Here is a 23,406-nt window from a genome sequence, read left to right as displayed (position 1 = left end):
TTCTAGTCTCACATCTAATTTGATCTGAGTGTCTTTTCTTTTCACAGCTCAAGGCAGATCCATGCCTCTGGCCCTGCAGGAGGGAAGAGACCATGCTTTCAGCCTAGAGATTTCCTCTTTCCTCTGTCAAGCCTTTATTTTGCTGCTGTTTTGTATAGTTGTCCCTTGACTAAAAGAAAATGACCAGTGGGTTTTTTATTAGAGTAAGCTTCTAAATGCTGCTTTCTCATATATAACATTTTTTGTCCTGAGTTCTTCAGCCAATATCCAAACATTTTTCACTGAGATTGTTCCAGATCATTGCTTTATGACATGGGTGGTATACTTTCCAGCTAACCTAGAATGACATCATTTCAGCCTTTGTCCCAAAGGATCTATCCTGGTGGGATTCCCTGACCCCCAGCAGGCTTTTTTTTTTTTTTTTTTTTAAGTAGGATCCCATCATGACAATTCAGGCACATTGGTTCTAAAGGAAATTCATGCCTTGCTTTTGTGCCAGACTGTGGGTAGTCTGCTCCCCTAGCCACTCACTCTTTCTTGTCTTGCCATGGAAGACAGCTGCAGCCAGCCATTTATCTTCTGATTTTTTCCAGTTTGGCAACAGACTCCAAGTATCTATTTTTATGTACTCTGTCAAACTTCAGGGGACACGCATAAATTCCTCCTAAATGTCAAGTGCTCCCAAGGCCTTCCTGATCAAATTTTAATGCACCAAGTAAGACTACAAATTTTTGCATCTTGCAAGTGTCCGATGAGAGGATGATCTGCTTTCTTTTTGCAGACATTCAAAGTCACCAAGAGGGGCTGTCTTGGAGTCCTTCTGACTTGGTTAGGTGGAGAGAGCCCTTCTTCCCGTTCCTCATGTGTATTCCTCCCGGTAACCACACTTGTTACTAGGCAGATAATTCTCTCCTACAACTTATCTCTCTCTCCAGGAACTCCTGCTTTTTGCTTTTATAGGATGGATGGGAAGGAAAGTGGGAGAATGAAGTTCCAGTCTGATCACTTAGCAAACACTCGAGGATATCTGTTTAGCTGTTCTTTAGACCAAAGAGGCACTTATGGACAGAAGTGATATTCAGTGTGTTTAATAGCCATTATGGTAGACCACAGGAGTGGATTTAGACCACAATGTTGAAACAATATTCTGGAAAGGCCTTGATGATCCAGGATTTAATCTTATTTCCAGATTATTAGGAAATCAGAGGGTTCCAGAGAAGAGGCCAGGGTGGTTGAGTGGCAAAGCCCTGGGAAATGGCTATTTATCAACTGTCTGGAAGTATTTCTATAAATTAACCAGGTGATTATCAGCCCTTCCTATGGCCTGTTATCCTTGGGATTAAAGCTTGAGCTGTCATTCTCAGGCAATAAGAAAAGTCTTATTTCATATCTCGTTACATCTGGGCTGTGATGGAAGCAACATTCAAAAATTAAAAAGTTTGATAAAATTAGCTTTACTGAGTTAAGGAAGGAGACTTGGAAGGTGAAGCAGTAGAGCAGAAATCACAAAGAGAGGGAAATCAAGATAGTGTGATAACCCCAAAGTAAAAGTTTTATCTTGAAAGGAGGGCTTTTATAGCAGAGAAGACAATGAGACTGAAGGTGAGGGAAACATCCTGTGTTTATTGATGACCTTTGTAAGTTGAAAGCAAGAGAAGAGGGATAAGAGAGCAAAAAGCAGAGATGTGGAAGTGACAGTGGATGACACAGACCATTCAGGTGTGGAGCACAAGGATGGAAAGAAGTTGTGTGGTAGTAAGAAGTGTGGGAGAAGAAAGCTTCATTGGAAGTTTTCATTGTTGTTGTTGTTTAATCCATTAAGTGTATCTGAAGGCAGAAGAGTAGGAGTTGGCAGGAAATACGTGGCTGTGGCCAAAAGGGAGACATGGAGCACAGTCCCTCTGATTCCGGAAGGACTCTGTCAAGAGCTCATATGGATGGAGGGGTTGGCTTTGGAGCAAGTTCACTTCCTTCTAAGACTGAATGGTGACATCAGAGTATTGACCAGCGTGTGAAAAAAGAGTGTGAGCAAAAGTAGTAGCTTAAACCAGAGAGCTGTGTCTTCTGAGTCAAATAGATCCCGAGAGTGGCAGAGTGAAAAGAAAGGTCTAGGGATGCCTGGGTGGTTTAGCAGTTGAGGGTCCGTCTTTGGCTCAGGGTGTCTTCCTGGCATCCCTGGATCGAGTCCTGCATGGGGCTCCCTGTGAGGAGCCTGCTTCTCCCTCTGCCTATGTCTTTGCCCCCTCTCTCTGTCTCTCATGAATAAATAAATAAAATCTTAAAAAAAAAAAAAGAAAAAAGAAAGGTCTAAAATATTCAACAAAGGGCAGGAGAGAATTTGTAGAACTGAGTTATTACCAGGCTGCAAGGTAGGTTCCAGCTATGACTGGACACCAGGTTGTGTGTGGGGCTGGTGGTTCTGCATAGGCCAACAAGTTGTGAGGCCGAGGAAATGAAATATGTAGGGATATGGTGCATATGACCCAGGAAAAACACTGACATAGGTTCGGGATGGCCAGGGTGAGTGGGGGGAACTGAGCAGAGCTGAGTGTCGATGGGCTCCCTCTGGGTACACAGTCCAGGGAGGAAACCGGATGAAGTACAAGGCTCTAAGCACAGGCTCTGTTTGCAGGGGAAGCAGATTGTCTAACTGTAAAATGAGTGGAGCGGGTGACATACTGGTTATTCTTTGGAAAAGGGAAACAGGTTCTATGGTTGTTTGTGCCTTGAAAGACCTCACCAAATTGTAACTGGTAAGGGAAGTCAGGAGGGAATTAAACCCTTCGTTGATTTGGCTTTCGAACTGCAGTAAGTTTCCACAGTGTGATATACTAAGGCAGAAAAGGGGAGCAGGCCTAGAAGGGACAAGAGTGAAGCCACATAGACATATGCAAATATGTGTGTGTTCACTCGCTTTTGAAAGCAAACATTTTGTTTTCAGCAAACAGCTTGCATTTTGTGCTTCCTTAATTTTTTTTTTTTAAAGGAAAGTTCACACACAAAACAGCCTGTCACTGCTGGTTTCACAGAGCAGGAAGACAGGCCCTTGAGTGTTTTCCAGTAACCAGCTCTCTAAGCTGGTTCTCACACGAGAAAGAAACTCAGAGTCACAAAAGGTGCCTATGAAAGGTTCTTTTAGACTAAAATTTGGTGGACATTAAAAGAGGGCAAAAGTTCAAATGAGAAGGAGCCACTGCCAAGTAAGCAGGAATCTCAGCCAAAGGGAAGGAAAAGGAGACACTGGTTTAAAATGCAAGTAACCATGGCGAGCCAACAGTTCAATGCTAGAATCTGGTTAAGAAGTAATATCACACAGAGCTGTGATTGTTTATTCAAAGCAGGCCATGAGAGAACAGTTGTCTCCAATGGGTACTCGCACAGCTTGGATTCAATATTATAAGTGCATTTTTAAAAGCATCCAGCGCTTCTCCCTGACCCATTTGGTTTTAAGCAAAAAGAAAAGAAAGCACAAAGTTTATTCTCAATGTCTCTTGTGGGTTTAAGACAGCTTTACATATGGAAAAGCATTTTGGTGTCAGCTGTTGAGCTGGTTTCCTGCAATTCTGCTTTCATTTGCCACTGGAAACTCTGCCTTTCTGTGTGGTAACATCACCCACTTCCCAAGGTCCAGAAACTGAAGCCCCTCTAAAGAGAAGCAGAGCATTTCTTTCTTTACAAAAACACGTTGTGCTTTGCCCTGGATTCTTAGCGAGACAGGCCTGCAAGTGGCTAAAGGACTGTGAGAATGCGGATGAGGTCTGGAAATCTGACATAAAGATAAGCCCGATATAATATAACAAGAAGTTCTACAATGGCCAGAAATGCACCTTCACGTTCTTGCCAATTCTTACATTGTAGGTTATCCATTTGCTGTGGTTACCACCATGCAGAGGGGAACCAGGATGGTTCCGTCCTTCCTGTGTAGATGGGATGACTATCAATATAGCAAAGGCTTTGGGGAGGGAAAAGGTCCCTGATCTTCTGGAATTTTTACAAATGTATCTATATCATTTGGCATGTGAATTTTTCTAGAGAAATACATCTGTAAATATCCCCAGGTTATCAGAACGGGCCATGACCCCAAATGCATTAAGAATCAATGCACTGGGCACCTGGGTGGCTCAATGGTTGGGCATCTGCCTTTGGCTCAGGTCATGAGTCCTGCATCAGGCTGCCCGGAGGGAGCCTCCTCTCCCTCTGCCTGTGTCTCTCCCTCTCTCTGTATGTCTCTCTATGAATAAATAAATAAAACCTTTAAAAAAAGAACCAATGAACTAAAGTGTCACCAAGTAAAGTATGCTGGCCACATTCAGACATATGGAAAGAATGGTTTTGATTAGGACAATACAATAATAGGGATAGTGTGCTGGAAGGCTTTCTTGCTGGTTAATGGATACAAGATGGCCAAGGAGAAGAGATTTTCAAGAAGATATTGTACTGGAAGCCGAGAGAACTGGTGCTCCAGTTCTGTCATGACAGAAGGATCATTTTCCAGCTCTAAAAGATGTCATGTCTCCATTCCTCTCTTTTTCAAGTCTTGAGGCACTAAGGAGTCTGAGAGATGCAGGAGAATCTGTTTAGTTAGGAAGGGAAGAGTTGTGTTTCAGACCTCAGCCTGATGATCCCACATCCCAATTTAGCAAAAAGAAAAGGGCAGCCTATCATGTGGTCTCATCAGGGGAGGTAGTCTAGCATCGTGTTCCAGGGGTTAAAACAAATAATCTGGAGTTAGACTGGTTGGGTTTGAAACCTTGTTCATTAAATCATAGATATTACAATCCTGTGCTGGTTACATATTACCTTCATGCCTGAGGTTCCTCAGCCTTATAGCTGAGTTATAACAGTTGGTTCTCATTGTTTTAGTCTACTTGGGCGGCCATAATAAAATACCATAGACCGTTTGGCTTACATAGCAGAAATTTATTTTCTCACAGTTCCAGGGGACAGAAGTCTAAGATCAAGGCTCTAGGTGATTCAGTTTCTGTTAAGAGCCCTCCTCCTAGCTTGTGGATGGCTGCCTTCTCACTATGTCCTCATGGCTTTTCCTCAATGTATGTCAGCTATACTGGAGAACTCTCCAGCATCTCTTCCTATAAGGGCACTAACTATCAGATCAAGGTCTTACTTACCCTTATGACATCATTTAACCTTAATTTACTTCCTCAGAGACCCCCATCTCCAAATACAGTCACACTTTGGGGGATAGGGCTTCAACAGATGAATTTTGGGGGAAATAGATATTCAGCTGATACTCTCATTATTCAGAGATTCTGTATTTGTGAATTTGCCTACTCTACAATTTATTTATGTCTCCAAAATCTGTACTCATAGCACTTTTGTGGTCAATTGCTCACTTGCAAAGAAAGGTGAAAAATTTGAGTTGCCTGGCATGCACGTTCCCAGCTGAGACTGAACAGGGCAATGCTCTGCCTTCTTATTTCAGCTCTCATGCTATAAACAAATATCCTTTTCACAGTCTATTTAGTGACATGTGTTTAACATTGTGTGCTTTCGTCGGTGATTTCACTGTTTAAAATTGCCCCAAAGCATAGTGCTAAATGCTATCTAGTGTTCTTAAATGCAAAAGGGCTGTCATGTGCCTTACAGAGAAAATATGTGTATTAGATAAGCTTTATTCAGGCATGAGTTCAGGTCTGCATGCTCTTATTCATGAGTTCAATGTAAATTAATCAACATTATATATTAAATAAAGTGTCGCTTAACAGAAACACACATAAAACAAGATTATGTCTCAATCAGTTGATGAACACTGAGACTTATAGGAACCTCACCCTTTATTTCTTTTAGGAGCGGCACTTCAGTATTATAGAACATAACTACCATGACTAATAGAATTGATTGCATATGACTCATTAGGCTATGATGAGGATTAGATAAATTATTATATACAATGGCCTTGTGAGACTGCTGTGTCAGTTCGGGCTGCTAAAACAAACACCACAGACTAGGGGGGCTTAACCAGTAAACATTTCTTTCAGTTCTAGAGGTTGAGAAGTCCAAGATTAAGGGGCTGATTGGTTAGGTTCCTACTGAGGAGCCACTTCCTACTTTGAGGAAGAATGCCCTTTAACTGTATTCTCACATGATGGAGAGAGAGATCATTTCTGTTGTGTTTCTTCTTTAAGGGCTGAGAGCACTGATCCCATTCATAAGGTTTCCACCCTCTTGTGACCTAATCACCTCCCAGGGTTCCCACCTCCAAAGTTCCTACCTCCCATTACTTTGGGATTAGGACTTCAATTTATGAATTGTGGGTGGGGTGGACATGCAACATTTAGTCCATAGCAAACGATTAGCTCAGAGGCAATGCCCAGTAGATGTCTTCTAGTATTATTTCTCAGGACTAGAACAGCAAGAGATTACTCCACAGGTGGAAACAATAATATTCAGTATTAACCCTTGCCCAAACATTATGTAAATAGAGTTTATAATGAGGCCAAAAAGAATTTAGGACTTGTTGGGTCATCTACCGCACCATTTCACCAGAAATAGCCAAAGATGCTAAAATGTTAGTCACAGATATGGCTGAGGTTATATTAATTAGTTTACTTATTGTTTATATCATCTGCCTGACATTTACTTTGCACATTTATGTAGTGCATTAAATACTATATGTATTCCAAGATGGACAAAACTTGTGCATAACTAAGTAAATAAACATATGATATCAGCAGTGGCTCAATGAGAATGTAAAGCATATATATATATATATATATATTATATATATATATATATATATAAAGAGAATGTAGAGTTGGAATGACTTCCCTGCTAGTTCTCTCAGCATTTTCCTGAGAACTTCCTAGTCTTAAACCCTAGGTGATATTTATCACAACTATAGAAGGGCCATCGTGGTCTGCTGGGAGTCCATTTTCTGCACTGATTAAACTATAACTTGATCGGGGCACCTCGGTGGCTCAGTTGGTTAGGCATCCAACTCTTGGTTTTGGCTCAAGTTATGATCTCAGGGTTGTGATATGAAGCCAGTGATGGGCTCTGCACTGGGCATGAAGCCTGCTTGTCCCTCATCCTTCTCCTTCTGCTCCTCCTCCTCTTGTGCTCACCACTTCTCTCTCTCTCTCTAAAATCACTCATTCACTCACTCACTCACTCACTCACTCACTCACTCACTCACTCTTTAAACAAACTATAATACTGTCATCAACACAGCCTGGTGCTTGAGAGCCCAGATTCTGGAGCCAGACTGCTTGGATTCAAGGTCCATTTTTTTATACCACCAGCTCTGTGACCTTAGGCAAGTCACTGAATCGCTCTGTGTTCCAATTTCCTTACTATGTAAAATGAGCATAGGGATAGTACTTTGTAGCACTGCTATGAGGATTAAATAAGTAAATACTTGACAAGCACCAGAGAAGTGCCTGGCACATAATCTGCTTTGTTTTTATATTTAATGAATGACTAGATCATCATCTCTGAATGTCCCATACCAGACACATACTAAGTGGATAAATAAAATAATTAACAATCAATTGTTGAATGAATGTAAATGACCTTGGAAAATGTGCATAGGAGAAAAATATGAGGAAATGATTTAAAAAGAGCTGATTGGATAGTTAGGATATTTTCAATTGTTCTTGTTCTCCTCTGTTATAAAAACTTTTCTTGTTTTGATGCCATAAATATAAAGCCCAAATCTTAGGGTATGGTATACAAAAAGAAGTCAAGCATAGGATCTGCGGCAGTAACATGTAAATCTCCACACCTCAGGGGCTTAGAAATAGCAAAGCGTATTTCTTTCCCTAGAAAAGTATGATGAAAAAGTAGTTCCCATCCATTTGATCACTAAGAAATTCAGAATATGTTTATCTTGTGTTGTTACCATCTTGTGTCACCATGATGGGAAAAAAGAATGAAGGGAATGAATTCTTAATTGCCATGGCCCAGATAGGGCATGTCATTTCTGCTCACAATCCGTTCCTCAAACTAGACCAATATCCCAGATGCAGTTGATGCAGGAGGAGCCTGGGGAAGGTAGGGACTCACATGGAGATCAAGTGAGCAGCTGTCTCTACCACATGACAGATGAGGCCCTAAATACTCTGATCACAACTGTTTCTACTTTGTTTTTCAAATGAAATGAGGATTTGAGGTCTCGTAAAACTAAGGAATAATCACTAGATGTGTACAACAGACATTCATCACAAGGAAATCTAATTGTGTCAAGAAGAGTGCTCTGTAGACTCCCATTTGGCTGTGTGGGGAGGCAAAGAAATGCAGGATGGGGCTCCTGCTCTCAGTAGACTTGCAGCATAGTTTCGGAGATGTGAAAGGAGAGTCAAGAGGGTCAGGCAGCGTAGAATCAATTGCAACTAAGTGCTAGAGATAAGGTAGGATTTTTTAGGTTTTAGTTTTGTTTTAAGGATTTTATTTATTTATTTATTTGATAGAGAGGGTGAGAGAGATTGGAAGGGAGAGAGAGAGAGAGCGCGCGCGCACAAGTGGGGGAGGGGGGCAGAGGGAAAGGGAGAAGCAGGCTCCCCCTGAGCAGGGAGCCCTATATGGGGCTTGATCCCAGGATCCTGAGATCATGACGAGCTGAAGGCAGACACTTAACGACTGAGCCACCCAGGTGCCCCAAGGTAGTCTGCTTTTATATAAAGAGTTTGGGATTTGGCATCACACAGTCCTGAGCCCCAAAGTTTACTACTTGTAATATCTCAAGGAAGCCACTTAACTTCTAATAGTAGATATACACAGACATACCACTATGTACATGTACACACACACACACACACTAGCTCAATAAGTAGTAGCTGTTATTTATTTATTACTTGTCTGTTTCTGTAACAAAACATCTTTCATGTGAAATATATTTATTTTCTTCAGGTAAAAGATAAAATAGGATATTGCACCCATTATTCTTTGTTAAGCCTCTATTGAACAGCAGACCTGAAGCAAAGGTAAATGTGTCACTCATCTTGTCTGAAAGAATTGCTATCAGGTCAAGTTCTAAACCTCAGCTTGGAAGTCTGGTCCTGCTATATTTCAGGGGGGATAATATGATCACAAGACCTACGTCCAGCAAGAGGGCAGTAGCAGTAGATTAGGGCATCCTTGCGGTGGCAAGTAGCCCAAATTTTATGCCTCAGCCCAGCTGTCCACTTACATCCCTCTCAGAGCCATGCACCTGGAATAAAGGTGTGGTAGGGCATACAGAGTGTTGAAGTCACCATTCCCCTTCCCATTTCAGTAAATACTTCCCTGCTTTCTAGCCTCTGCGTTCTGGAATATGGGGGCACTTCTTTTTCCAAAGTCCAAATTATAGTTTACTGAATTATCTCAAAACTTATGAAATGGGGGAGGGAGTGGTTATTATCTGCTTGGTCCTGTAGATGGTTCTGATTTTCAGTGTCAATTTAGAATAGCAGATGTCCCATCCCTTTTCCTGAGTCCTGTCCATTGCAGATCAGAGACCCTGGGAACTTATGGAGGGTGTTGACAGATGTCTCATATATATCCTGATCCATGATAAAGGAGTCTGGCTAAACGGAGCCCCACTCATTGGCATCGCACTATTGATCACTACCAAACACCAGTAGATCCTTTTTATTCTACAAACATTCTCCACTATTATGAATAAGAATATCATCTTACCATCTCTCCCAGAGCACAGAAGCAAATACAAAGGAAGAATCCTGTAATTTTAACTGCATCAAGCTGTCCTGAGCTCTGTTCATCAGAGAATTCAATTCTGCTGAATAATTCTCCATAGGCACGAATGATAAAAGAGGGGATTATTACCCATCTGTTTGCCCTCTCGGCTTTAGTCCAGCCCTTATTGTCTTCTCAAGCTGGATCCATCTGATTAATTTAGTGACGCAGGAAGGCATCACCAAATATGAGCACATTCCCAGGCCCTGGGAGCCTCTTGCCACACTGAGGCAGAGTGACACAGGGTATTCTGCCTTGGAGCATTTCAGCAAACTGGGGCTGGAATAAGATATTTAAGATCAAGGCCATGACATCTGTGGTTGGGAAAGGGCCAACAGAGATCATTTTTATCTTCTGCTGCACACATGCAATCTATTCATCACAGGCATCAAGATCTTGACTGAGCAGCCAGAAAAAGCACAAGAGCTCTCATCTCCTCTGTTTATATTATTTTGCCTTGTTTTTCCTTACAAGCTAATATAAGGTTTTTTCAAGTCTGCGCAAGACTTTGCCAGGGCCCTTGTTTCCGGGAGACAAATTTAAATGGGATTTGGGCAGAAAAGAAGGGAGACTCTGAAGCATGAGTTCCTGATTTCCAGGTTGTGGAATTCAGGGGTCATTCTTTTAGGGAAATGGATGTGATTGTCAAATGTTCCAACCTAAACAGAAAATAAAATAATTTGTTTACATGCAAACACTTCCACTTAAACTTCATGTGAAAAGCCCATCCATTTCTTTCTCTAGTCTATTCTCTTTGAGGCCAGAATTCTAGATTATAAAAGTTTACATTAGAATCAAAACATTTTCATTGGTGAAAATCGTCTTTTACTCATTTTGTGACTTTTCTGGACCCTATTATAGAGTAGAAATTGTAGCTGTACTTACATGCTTCCAACTCACACTCTTAGATCCAGTAGGATGTATGATAAGAGAACCACTATGTTGTTAGAGATTCTGAGTTCAATTCCAGGCTTTCAAACTAACCACCATGTCTGCCTCCCTTCCCTGGGCTTCCTTTTCCTCGCCTGAGAAATGATATAGTTAGACAACATTGTTTCTGAAGTCCCTTACTGTTCTGAAAATTTCTTTTCCTGGAGGGCATTTGCTTCTAGTGGCATTTACACTATGTATTAACAATTTCCCTGTATTGATTTTGTGGCTACTCTATTAAATAGAAACATGCTTATCTTTGTCTTCATGAGTGTAATAGAGGCTAAAGTGGAGAAGGTGACATGACCTTCACCCTTTAAAGGCACATTATCCTGAGCAACTTCTGAGCTCTGCTTCTAATCTACTTTTGATCATGTCTCTTCTTTCACTAAAGACACAGCAATAAGAACTTCAGAAAGAAGATGCCTATTATGTTTTCACACTCCCCCACTTTCATTTAAAAATGTGCTGCTATCATGCACTTATTTTATAATTTACCACTAATCTCTGTGACACTGCCGTGATCAGGATTTCAGAACATTTCTGAAAGGTGCATTGTCTCATACTGCTTTTGTACAGTGAATTGCATTTTGCTGCTATCCACTTTCAAGATTGCTGAAGCGCACTCATAATGGGTTATCATGATCCCAGGTAAAAGCAACCCAGCAACACCGAATTACACACTCAGGCTTCTCTACCAGGGTCTTACTTTACTTTTCAGATGTAAAGAACTGGACTCGCCCTGTACTTTTTCAGGATCTACGGGAATAGTATAATGAACTATTAAGATCAAGCCTCAGAATTCAGCTCTTCTGAAGTCCTGGGTAGTGATACTACCTTTGTATTTACATTTTTAAGGACAAAGGGGAGAGGAGTAGTAATTGACATTTATTATGTCCCTTCTATCATATATTCCAAATGCTACATTAGGTGCATCTAACTCACCGTTGCTCACCCAAGCCCCTCCAGCAAACTGTGAAGCAGGGAGTATTATGGCCATGCTACTGACAAGAGACTAAAGTTTGGAGATGTTTTGCAAATTACTGAATATTGCACAAGAAGGAAATACAGAATCTTGACTTGAACCCAGGTCTATTTGTTTAGCAAAACCCATATGGTGGGTTTGTGATTTCTTCATCCTTTTTAACTTTTTAAAATGTCCATTCTGCATACATAATACATTTCTTACATTTGTTTTTTTTTATTTTTTTTTCATTTATTCTTATTTCTTTGTTGTAGTAGCATGATTTCATTTTCTACCATGCAATCATCCACCAATATACTATGCAATCATCCATCTTTTGGAGTTTGCTGTTCCCTTGTCTGCCATCTTACAAGGACCACGTTTCTGCAAATATTTTTAGATCTGGCACAGGGTCTTTGTGAAACCAACCATAATGGAGCCTGTAATTCATGTGTCTGAAAGTCCTTCCCTGATATAGACAGGTCTAGTTGTCCTGCCTCTTTAATCAAACAGGGGGATAGAAGGGATGAAGAACAGAGGCAAGTCTGTAAAAGAGCTGCTGGTAGAGAATAACCACTGGAGTCTTGTGAACATGTTGAATCAGCTTAAGAACTTAATTTTTTAAATCAATAATAAAGAAGGTGAGAGTTTAGGGTTTTTTTTCCTATCGTGGACACAGTTGTCTATATGAATAAAAATTGAAAACAGAGATTGTGAAAAACTGCCAAATGACCTAAAAACTATGGAAATTTCTTGCAAGCCCTAGACAACGGAAAGTCAACACCAAAGGCAGTCTACAGGCTGCACGCAGGTGGAAAATACTGAAGGTCACACATAATGTCATTTTACCAGATGTGCACATCAGCATAAATATATGTTCTCAGCAATCCTTAAGGCAGAGTGCTGGTGGGTAGAAATGTAGACAGCATCTAAGGACACATCTTTGGCTTGTGCCATCAAATACTGAGATTCAATGTTCTTTTCACTCTTATTAAGTTAACAGACACTATAGTTCTAAGACAGAAAATCCTGGGAATAATGTACCTTCTGAAAATTAATAGTTTTTACATTTTTTGACAAGATCCATGTTTCTGGGAGCAAGGAATCCTTTGCAGGGTTGTGTGGGGGTGTTTTTGTTTTTGTTTTGTCATTTATGGTCTACAGCTGGAGCACTTTTCTCAAGATCCTATAGCCTCTGCTGTTGCTAAGCCACATCTCAGATATAACAGTGATCTATAATCTGGAGTTATTATGAAGATTCAGTATTTTGAAGCCATTCTTGAGAATTTGATGAATTTCATTTTCTGCTTAGGAGATTCTAGTTGCAAATCTAGAATTAGATAGAATAGAGTTATTGTTCATATTCAAGTGATTACCCAAAGGAAATACTCCCTTCTTGCTGTTTCTCTAGGAGAAAATAATGAATTCACACACACACACACACACACACACACACACACACACACACAAAGATATAAAGAAAAACTGCCAGATATGTTTAAATCCAAATTCCTGTTGGTACTTTGATACTGGCATTTGCTGTTCTTTGTGCTAAGAACAGGAAGTCCCAATCTTTAAAACATTTTGAAGGTAGTTTTATCAAATGACAAATTATCTCACAGCAAAGAGCCTATCTCCCATATAAGAATCAAAAACCTGCTTGAAAAGTCGATAAATAACATCTAATCCTTTGTTTCATTTCACAAGCAGTTCAGAGAGAAAGATGCTCTGTCTCAGTATTTCTGAAGCCTGGCTACACATTTGAATCCCTCGGGTCTGTTTGTAACCTAGCAGATTCGACCCGCCCCAACGATTTGGTTCAGTTTCTCTGGATGGAGCTTGGGCTTTTTATTTCTAAAAACTGCTCAGGTGAGTACAATAGGCAGCTAGGCTTGAGCACTGCTTTGGGGGGACACTCATCAACGGAATGCAGGGCAGACATGGAGGCTGGAAACATGCAGTAGCAGCTGGATGTCGGGGAGAGAGAGAGGCAAAGGAAGGCAGATACTAGTTAGATTTGAGCTCACCAGCAATTACTGGAAATAATTATTACTTAATTTTCTTACTCCATGGCAGTTACATGGCATAATGGAAAGATCTTGCCCCTGGCATTGAGCAAGTGCCTAGGTTTCTGATGTCAGGACCATCCCGTTAATTCAGATACAAAGACTCAGAGGCAAGCTTAGTAGAATTGCTGCTTTAGTGATGCTATTTCCAATAATATGCACAGAACCATGAGTATGAGGTCAACCTCACGTTGGCTAGAGCTGGGGGAACCAGAGGTAAAAAAAAAATACAAAATTGTATATGAACTTTTTTTCATATACAACGGAATGTTACTGTGTCATGAAAAAGAATGCGATCTTGCTGTTTATGACATCGATGAAACTAAAGGGTATTATGCTAAGTGAAATAAGTCAGACAGAAAAAGACAAGTACTGCATAAATACTTATATGTGGACTCTTAAGAAAACTAAAACAAAAGAGAGAAACATACAAAACAAAACATAACGTTTCAGAAAACAGAACAGACTGCTGGTTGCCAGAGGGAATAGGGGTGGAGGGATGGGAAAAATAGGTAAGGAAGGCTAAGAAATAAAAGCTTCCAGTTCTAAAACAAATAAGTCATAGGCATGTAATGTACAAGATAAGGGTTACAGTCAGTAATATTGCACATACTTTATATGGTGTCAGATGGTTACTAGACCCATTGTGGTGATCAGCTTGTAATGTATGAAAATAAAGAATCACTATCTTGAAACCAATGAAATATTGCATGTCAAACAAAATTCAATAGAAATACATATTTTTTATTCTTATCTCTTCCATCCTCCAGCTTATGGCATCCATCACCACCACTCCCCATTCACCGCTGCTGGCTCCCTCTTGGTGGGTACCTCTATTTCTGGTCCATTTTCAGATTCATATGTATATTTTTAAATATCTGTAGCCATCACTTTCTTATCCACCTTCTACCTTCCCTTCCAGACTAAGAAAAATGTCTGCATTTCTTTTTTTTTTAAGTTTTTATTTATTTATTCACGAGATAGGCAGAGGTATAGACAGAGGGAGCCTGTTGCGGGACTCGATCCCAGGATCCCTGGATCATGACCTGAGCCAAGGCAGACACTCAACCACTGAACCACCCAGGTGCCCCAATGGCTACATTTCTTATCCTGCCTTGGATCTGTAATGCTGCCCTCCTTCCCAAGGATTCTTCAAGCCCAGTTCTGTCTGCTTCAAACTAGTTTCTACGTTTTCTGATGTCTTTTACTATTAAGTCACAGGACCATTTCTCTAGTGTTCCAGTGTTTTCTCCTTTTCAAGGCCTCTGGCTCAGTTGCTAAATTTTCTCATATAATTTGAGCAAATAACCCAGGGAAAATTGGTGCTCCTGTCTCCAACTGGGAAGACTGGGTACCTGGAGAATTAGGGACTCCCAAACAAAACATGTCTGTAAGGATACAGCCTGACACTGACTCATGCAAAACATTAATAAATTAGGGGAAAATAATACCTACTTAAAAGTTGTCATAGAGAGTACAGTGAAATTATACATCCCCAGTAGCTGGCATACATTGGCACATCCCAACTTTTGGCATCTGCCTCCCCTGTATTCCCTAAGGGCAAGGAACTGTGATATGGATCTCATCCAGATTGTTAGTAGTATTTAGTATCTCAGGTTTGGAACATATGGGATATATTCATATGGTTCCAAAGAAAGAAGGGTAAGAGGCTTTTCTCATTTTCTCTTAATTACTCAGAAATTTTTAAAAATTTTTTGTATATTTTTTATTGGAGTTCGATTTTCTAACATATAGTGTAACACCTAGGGCTCATCCCGTTAAGTGCCCCGCTCAATGCCCATCTCCCAGTCACCCCATCCCCCTGATCACCTCCCCTTCCACTACTCCTTGTTCATTTCCCAGACTTAGGAATGTTTCATGTTCTGTCTCCCTCTCTGATATTTCCCACTCATTTTCTCTTCTTTCCTCTATAGTTTTTTATCTCTATTCATATTCATTATTTTTGACAAACTATTGGGGTTCATGAATATAAAAATAAAAATACACACAGGTGGATGGTAAGGGTGCATTTATGCTGATGGTTTCTGGATTGCACTGAAGACTTTAATACTTGTTCCACAAAGTTCTGAGTATCCCTACCCCACTTAATTTTTTTAGAGTAGTTTTAGGTTCATAACAAAATTGAGCAGAGAGCACAGAGAGTTCCTATTTACCCCCTTCCTCACACATGCATAACCTTCCTTACTATCAGTATCCCACACCACAGAAATCCTTTTTTTTTTTTTACAACTGATGAACCTACATTGACATATTATTATCATACAAAATCCACAGTTTACATTTAGATTTATTGGTCATGTACATTCTATGGATTTTGACACATGTGTAATGGGATGTGTTCACCAATTCAGTATCATGCAGAATAGCTTCACTGCCCTAAAAACTTCTATGCTCCACATATTCATTCCTCTCTCCCTAGAACTCCTGGCAACCACTGAACTTTTCACTGTCTCCATGGTTTTGCCTTTTCCAGAATGTCATAGAGTTGGAATCATACAGTATGTAGCCTTTTCAGACTAGCTTCTTTTGCTTATTAATATTCATTTAAGATTCCTCCATGTGTTTTCATGGCTTGAGAGCTAATTTCTTTTTAATGCTGAATGATATTCCATTGTCTTGTTATCCATCCACCTGCTGAAGGACATCTTGGTTGCTTCCAACTTTTAGATATTATGAATAAAGCAGCTATGAACACCTATGTGCAGATTTTTGTTTGGACATAAGTTTTTAACTTATTTGGGTAAATCCCAATGAACACAGTTGCTGGATCATAAAAGCTCTATATTTTGTTGCTTCAAAATTCATTGTCACGGACATTTACAACATGGTAGACTAAATCCACTTTAGAATGGTAAGAGAACTTTTAGTCAGACTCAATGATCAATGCAAAGTGAGATCCTGCACCCCAACAGTTGGCTCTTTTGATGAATACAAATGTTGCAATTTCAGACACTTTTATTGTATTGAATAGCATGTGTCATGCTATGGAGGGTTCCCAGTAAAGAAATTCGTTGTTCTATTTCTCATGTGTCATGATTTTCAAGGTGTTATACCCCAATTTATATGCTATATAAATGCTATGCCTCCTTAAACCCCACTTTAGGTATGAGTGATTAAGCATATCTGCTGAATTGGTATGGCTGGTCCACCAGAAAGGTATTTAAAGAGAGAAACGAGAATAAAAGGTCCTGTGTGGGGGCGGACTGACTTGACCCTAGGTAGATGGGCTTTTTATAATATAGATTTGATTATAAGAGGGGAAGTGATTCTGAGTGCAGCATGATTGTAGTCTCCTAGGTGCATCTTGCAACCTAGCTCCCCCTGGATGCATATTTAGAGCAACAGAGAGCAGAGATGTTACATGAAAGCTTAAATGCTGTTGTTTTGTCTTGTTTTTTTGTTTTTTGTTTTTTTTTTTTCTAAAAGAAATTGCAGACTAACGGAACATGAGCAATCTTATTTCAGGAACTTTAGGCCAGAGTGTAACCAAAGGGAAAAAATGCATTCCCCCTTCCATGTAGCCACAGATAGCCCTGCAGATTTAGTGAAACAAACCCCTGGTGGGTGGTGAAGAACATGTAAATCCATGAGTCCCAGCATTACAACTCACTGGATTTGTAGCAGGAACAACAAGGATGTCGTAGTTACCAGGTAGAACAGCCGGGGAGCTCAGCTGAGCAGACTTGTATGAAAGCACATGTCTATCAACACTTGGGAATTCTTAGCTATTAACAGGGAGACTGAGGCAGGGCAAGACCCCAGGCATGGGGAGGAGAAAGATGGAAGGGGCCTGGGTCCCTGGCTGGCCTCATGAAGCCACCCCACAGTACTGGCCTCCTCCAACTCTCCTTATGCCATTCAGTGAGAAGTAGTAATCTCTAACCAGCCAGTGTTATAATGGGTCTCTGCTAATGGATCTTGTATTCTGATATCTCTCTTTCTCAGTGACACCCCCCCCCCCCCCCGCCGCAGAGTATGTTCATCCTACCTCCTGGCCTCCTCTGTAGATCTTCCTCTGCAAAACATACACCCCACGTATTTCCTAAACACCCTCTTGTCTGGGGATATACATGTGATTTGGCAAATTCACTCAGGTCTCTATTAGGACTTTCCTTAGGATACTGAAATTTTCTTAGATGGTTAATATTGTTTACATTTTAACAAAGGTTTTTCTTATGTTAGAAAAATAAGTGACCAAAGGTTTGAGGTGTCAGCCATGGTGACAGACTTTATGGAGGTGACATTTTCATGCACTAAGATCTATAGGTGTCCCTCCATAATACTTTGATTGCCACCCGCCCCCTCCCATGTGTATGGCTGACCTGGAGAGAAGAAATCCACAGTACTACCCCACATGGGCCCTTTATAGCAATGTCAGCATATTTCCTACAGTATGACTAAACTGAGTTGCTTCCACTCTGGAAACTAAATACTTCCAAGATATAAGATGAAAAATATTAAAATAATAAAGAAAGTAAAAGGCATTCACATGGACTCAAGGACGTTCAAGTAAATACAGTTATGAATACAAAGTCATTTAATTCAAAACCAAACATGCCTGGAGATTGCATCTCTGCTTCAGCTTGTACCTGGTGAGCCCTTGATTTGCACAATATAAGATTCCTTGAATAGCGTCTCTTACATAGTAGGTGACTAACAAATATTATTTAATGAATGATGGATGACTCTGCTATGTGAGCAATATTGGTAAGTAAGTAAATCTCCATTTGTGAAACTTCTTATGCATTTCTAATCCCTAAGAAACTGGGTGTATAAGACTGGTATAGAAAACATGCCAGCTAGAAAAATAAATGTGAAAGGGAAGTCAAGGGGAAAAGGTGGCAGAAGCATCCAGAAAATTATATAAAGACAAAATTGATTAATTCTCTTCTGTCACTTGGCACCATATTTCTGGAGTAAAGTTTTCTTCATTCAGCAGCAGTTCATTTGAACCCCCTGAGCCCAGTCTGAGCCATCAGAAGGTGGGAAAGTGTCACATATGGGCATGGAGAGAATTTATTTCCTCCACGAACGGGCAAACACAGACACAATTGCTTGGAACAGCTAGCGGTGGCTCAGGACCGCAGTAGGAAGGATTCCTAAAGAAACACAGGTGACCATGACAGGCTTCAGGTGGGTGGGATGTAATTTTACTCCTTGCAGTGGGCGTGAACAGGAAGAAGGCACCAGCTTTAACTTGTAAGGCTCACTGCAGCTAAATCAGGCCTGTTCAGTTCAAAGGAATGCGTTAATTTTCTATTCACTGAATTCTGCATGCCTCATGAATTGTTTATGATTTATTTTTATTTGCTCAATCTCTTCTGAGCTATATCATCTCAAACTCTCTCCTACTGATCAATAGACAGTCCTGACCGATGAGCTTCCATTCATTTCAGTCTTTTCAGGAAAAGCACACCTGTAACCTGCTCAGTGGGTGCTCACCCCTGGTGAGGGGGGGGGGGGGGTTCCTCCTCTCATAAAAATGTCCTTGCAGGACACCATCCTCATTGCTTAGCGCAACGGCGGCATACTCTCCAGTTGAATCTTTAAAGGAGATCAGTATTATGCTGGTAAAGGTTTGACAACAATAACAACAACGCCCAGGTGAAGGTGGGACCCTGGTTTGCAGCATTTGTTCATTTCTGTGGCATGAACACATCCACCACAACCTGTGTCATGTTACCAGTATAACCTGTTTCATGTTACCAGTATGAAGCCACTGAACCCAGAGTTGGAGAGAGACATGCACAGCTGACTCTCAGGAGCTGGTATGAGCCAACTTGAGCACACCATTACATTTGATGTTAATCATTTTCTGGGTCCTTCTGGAAACCTACTCTCATGTGGGCCTCTGAGATCAGACAGCTAAATTTCTCTTAAGACTGTAGACCTAGGAAGGACTCCTGGTGGGTTTTCTTACCTACAGAACCCCCACAGAATTCATCTATGTTTGGAAAACCTTCCGGCAAGAGGCCTCTCTCGTGCTGCTATTGAAAAATTAGCACCGTAGGCTGTCAGGCCCACCTCGCAGCATCCTTAATATCTCCTTCTTCTTTGCAGTGTCCCATCTCTGCCACTCCACTGCCACCTTCCTGTCTGCCAGTCCCACAGATATTTGCCAGGAACTCTGAGTTGTGAGCTACATGGCATTCTTGTTATTCACCTTATAAAGTGAAAAGAAGGAATCAGAGAGCTCCTTTCTCCCTCCTGCCTCTTCTGGGCTGCTGTTACAGTGATATTAATTTTTTTTAATATATAGAGAGTGCACAAGCATGGCATGGGGGGCAGGGGCAGAGAGAGGGAGACTCGTAAGCAGGGCTGGATCTCATGACCCTGAGATCATGACCTGAGCTGAAATCAAGAGTTGGATGCTTAGCTGACTGAGCCACCCAGGCACCCCTACAGTAGTATTTCTAAATTTTTTTTTTTAATTTTATTTATTTTATGATAGGCACACAGTGAGAGAGAGAGAAGCAGAGACATAGGCAGAGGGAGAAGCAGGCTCCATGCACCGGGAGCCCGACGTGGGATTCGATCCCGGGTCTCCAGGATCGCGCCCCGGGCCAAAGGCAGGCGCCAAACCGCTGCGCCACCCAGGGATCCCTACAGTAGTATTTCTAAAGCTAACTTACCTTTTTGTAGTACATCTTTTTTTTAAATGTCATTTCTCTATCCTTGTTGCTGTCATCTGCTGATTTCCAGGAAAGGCAACAAACTTTCCTGATGAGTTAAGTACCAGGTGGACAAGATTTTTCCCGCCTCTTCCCTTGTAATTATTCTCATGAGTTTCAACAACCACTTGCTTTTATTTATATGCACACTCTGGCTTCTCATTCTCATATATTAGTTATTCTAGTCAAAATGAATCATTTGATTTTTTTTTATCATAGTCACGCTTTATTCTCTCCCAGCTCCATAGCTATGGCAGTTGTCTTTCATTTGGCCCCTATCCCAATCCATTTTCTACCTTGAGCTGTGCTCCAGGGAGCTGTTCCTGGAGAAGTCACCTAACTACCTTGCTCCTTTGCTTCATGTTGGGACCAGCAATGGGCATCACATCACGAGATGGAGAGTGGGAGGGAATGGGTTCGGGAGTTTTTCTTCCTGTTGTTGTCTTCCTGCTTGAACATCATGGCTCTTGCAGTGATTAGCCCCTCCCAGACTACAGCTCTGTGAGGTGGTCCTTCCTCCATGGCTCCAGTCTTCAGCAACTCCTAAAACTTTCCTCCTCCTCCTCCACCACCTTCTTCTTCTTCTTCTTCTTCTTCTTCTTCTTCTTCTTCTTCTTCTTCTTCTTCTTCTTCTTCTTTCTTCTTCTCCTCCTCCTCCTGCTCCTTCCTCTTCCTCTTCTTTCTCCTCTCTCTTCCTCTTCCTCTTCTTCCTCTCCCTCTTCTTCCTCTTCCTCCTCTTCCACTTCACCTCCTCCTCCTTTTTCTTCTTCTTTTAAGTATAGTTCACATGCAATGTCACATTAGTTTCAGGTATACAACTTAGTGATTTGTTAAGTTTATACATTATGCTATTTGACCACAAGCATAGCTACCATCTGTCTTGTAACATTGCCATTATAATATTATGGACTGTATTCCTTATGTTGTGCCTTTTATTCCCCTGACTTATTCATTCCAAAACCAGAAGCCTGTAAGGTGTAATCTCTCATGTGTTATGTGTTATGTGTCCCCAGGCCCTCAACATCTGTATGTGTCCCCAGGCCCTCAACATCTTTGTCCATCCCTTAAGCCTACTAGGTCGTATATAAATAGTCCCTGGAATCAGTCACTAAAAGCCTTTCCAGAACTTCATGGGACTGTGCCTTAAAGTCCCCACTATTATAGAACCGCGGCTAATATCAATTTTTCCATCTGCCAAATCTCCATGACAGCATTCTCTCCATTGGAAAATGTTACTCACCTTTAAGATCCAAATGCTACTTGCTATATAAAATAATATTCTCATGTATTTCCCAGTAGAAAGCAAAATCCCTTTCAGAGTTCTCAAGGTTTTTATCTACAAATCTCTTGATATACATAATTAACCAAGAAAATAAAACAAATACTTATCATATCTCTGTCACATTTAAAGATGGAATGTAGGTTTAAACCTCCTAAAGTTCCAGTTCAATGTTTTTCAGTAAGTACCATTTGTTAAATGCGTGAACAAGTTATTTCTCTACCCCTTATATTTCACCTAGTTGATCTTAACTTTTAACAAATAATCTTGTGAGAGTTAACTTTATGCTGTGTTTTCTATTCTTCCTCTCAAACACACACACACAAACACACACAGAGTATGTGCCCCTTGTAGAGTTCCACCAATCACTTCTATAAGATTGAGTCCTAAACTTATGTTTTTTTGTGTGTGTCAGATTTCCATTTCTAACTGCCAATTTATCATCACTGGATATAGGCATCACTACTTTACCCTCCCATATCCTATGCTGATATAATGATCTTTTTAAAAATACCTCCTTGGCATGATTTCCACACTTCTGAAAATCACCTATATCTTTCTATAACACAAAATAAGACACTTGAAATCATCCTGAAATGCAGTTTCTCCTACTTCTCGATCCTACCTCTGCAAATTCCCTTGAATTACAAAAATGTTTTCTATCAGTTTTCCAATTGCCTTAATTCATTCCCCATTTATTTGTACAAAAATCATTACTACATACTAAAAACTCTTCAAATTCCCCATGTTTTCCCCATTACAATATACAGAGCTGTGCTATTGGAGAGCAAGTTCATCACCTTTATTTTATAGACAGAGCAATGGGGCAAAGAGGGGGCAAATAACTCACTTTACCTCACACATCTGAGTGGTGTGAAAAAGCTGGAATAAAAGCCTGTCTCATGATACCTACCATGGCATTTCCCCACTATCTCGAGATTCAGTCTTTATCTTCCTGCTAGATTCATGCTAATGAGGATCAGTAATCTATTCACATGATTTGAGAATACGTAATGCTCCCTTGAAGATGATCAGAATCGTATTTGCTTCTCTTTCCATTCCCATGATCCTAGTTAACTCACCTATTTAGGATAGTCCAGGCTGTTAAGCCCACATATCCACTTACTCATTTTTTTAAAAGATTGATTGGTTGGTTGATTGATTGATTGATTTTAGATAGAGAGTGAGAGAAAGTATAGAGCAGGGGTTGGGGCAGAGGAAGAGAGAGAGAGAATCTCAAGCAAACTCCCCACTGAGCATGGAGCCAAATGTGGGGTTTGATCTCACAACCCATGAGATCGTGATGTGAGCTGAAACCAAGAATTAGACGTTTAACTGACCGAGCCCCCAGATGTCCCATCTACTTATTCATTTTAATATATTAGTCTTCACTCTAGTTACTTGAGATGCATATCCATAAATACCGTTGGATATAACTCTGAGTCTGAGTAATAGTGATACCATGAAGTTGTGGTACAGAACTTCCCTCCTCCAATAAACAAAAGTAAAAATAGAACAACCCTGCCAAGAATTTTCCAACATTAGAAAGAAATACAGAATAATTATAAACTTCAAAAAGTTATGACTGGTGAAAGGACAGAAAATTCTGGTCTATTGGCCAGGCTGACAGGATTCCCAAGCTTGCTTCAACCCCAGAAAGCAGCACGGAAGATATGAGAAACTGCAGAAATCCTGCAACTTCTGCATATTCTCTTACTTGAAAAGGAGTGGGCTAAAGAGATGGGTAGATATCCCTGGGAAAATCAAGATAAAATATTGTGA

Source organism: Vulpes vulpes, chromosome 12 (assembly GCF_048418805.1).
Source record: "Vulpes vulpes isolate BD-2025 chromosome 12, VulVul3, whole genome shotgun sequence".
NCBI lineage: Eukaryota > Metazoa > Chordata > Mammalia > Carnivora > Canidae > Vulpes > Vulpes vulpes.
The sequence above is the reverse complement of the archived record's forward strand: the minus strand, read 5'-3'. Positions refer to the sequence as shown.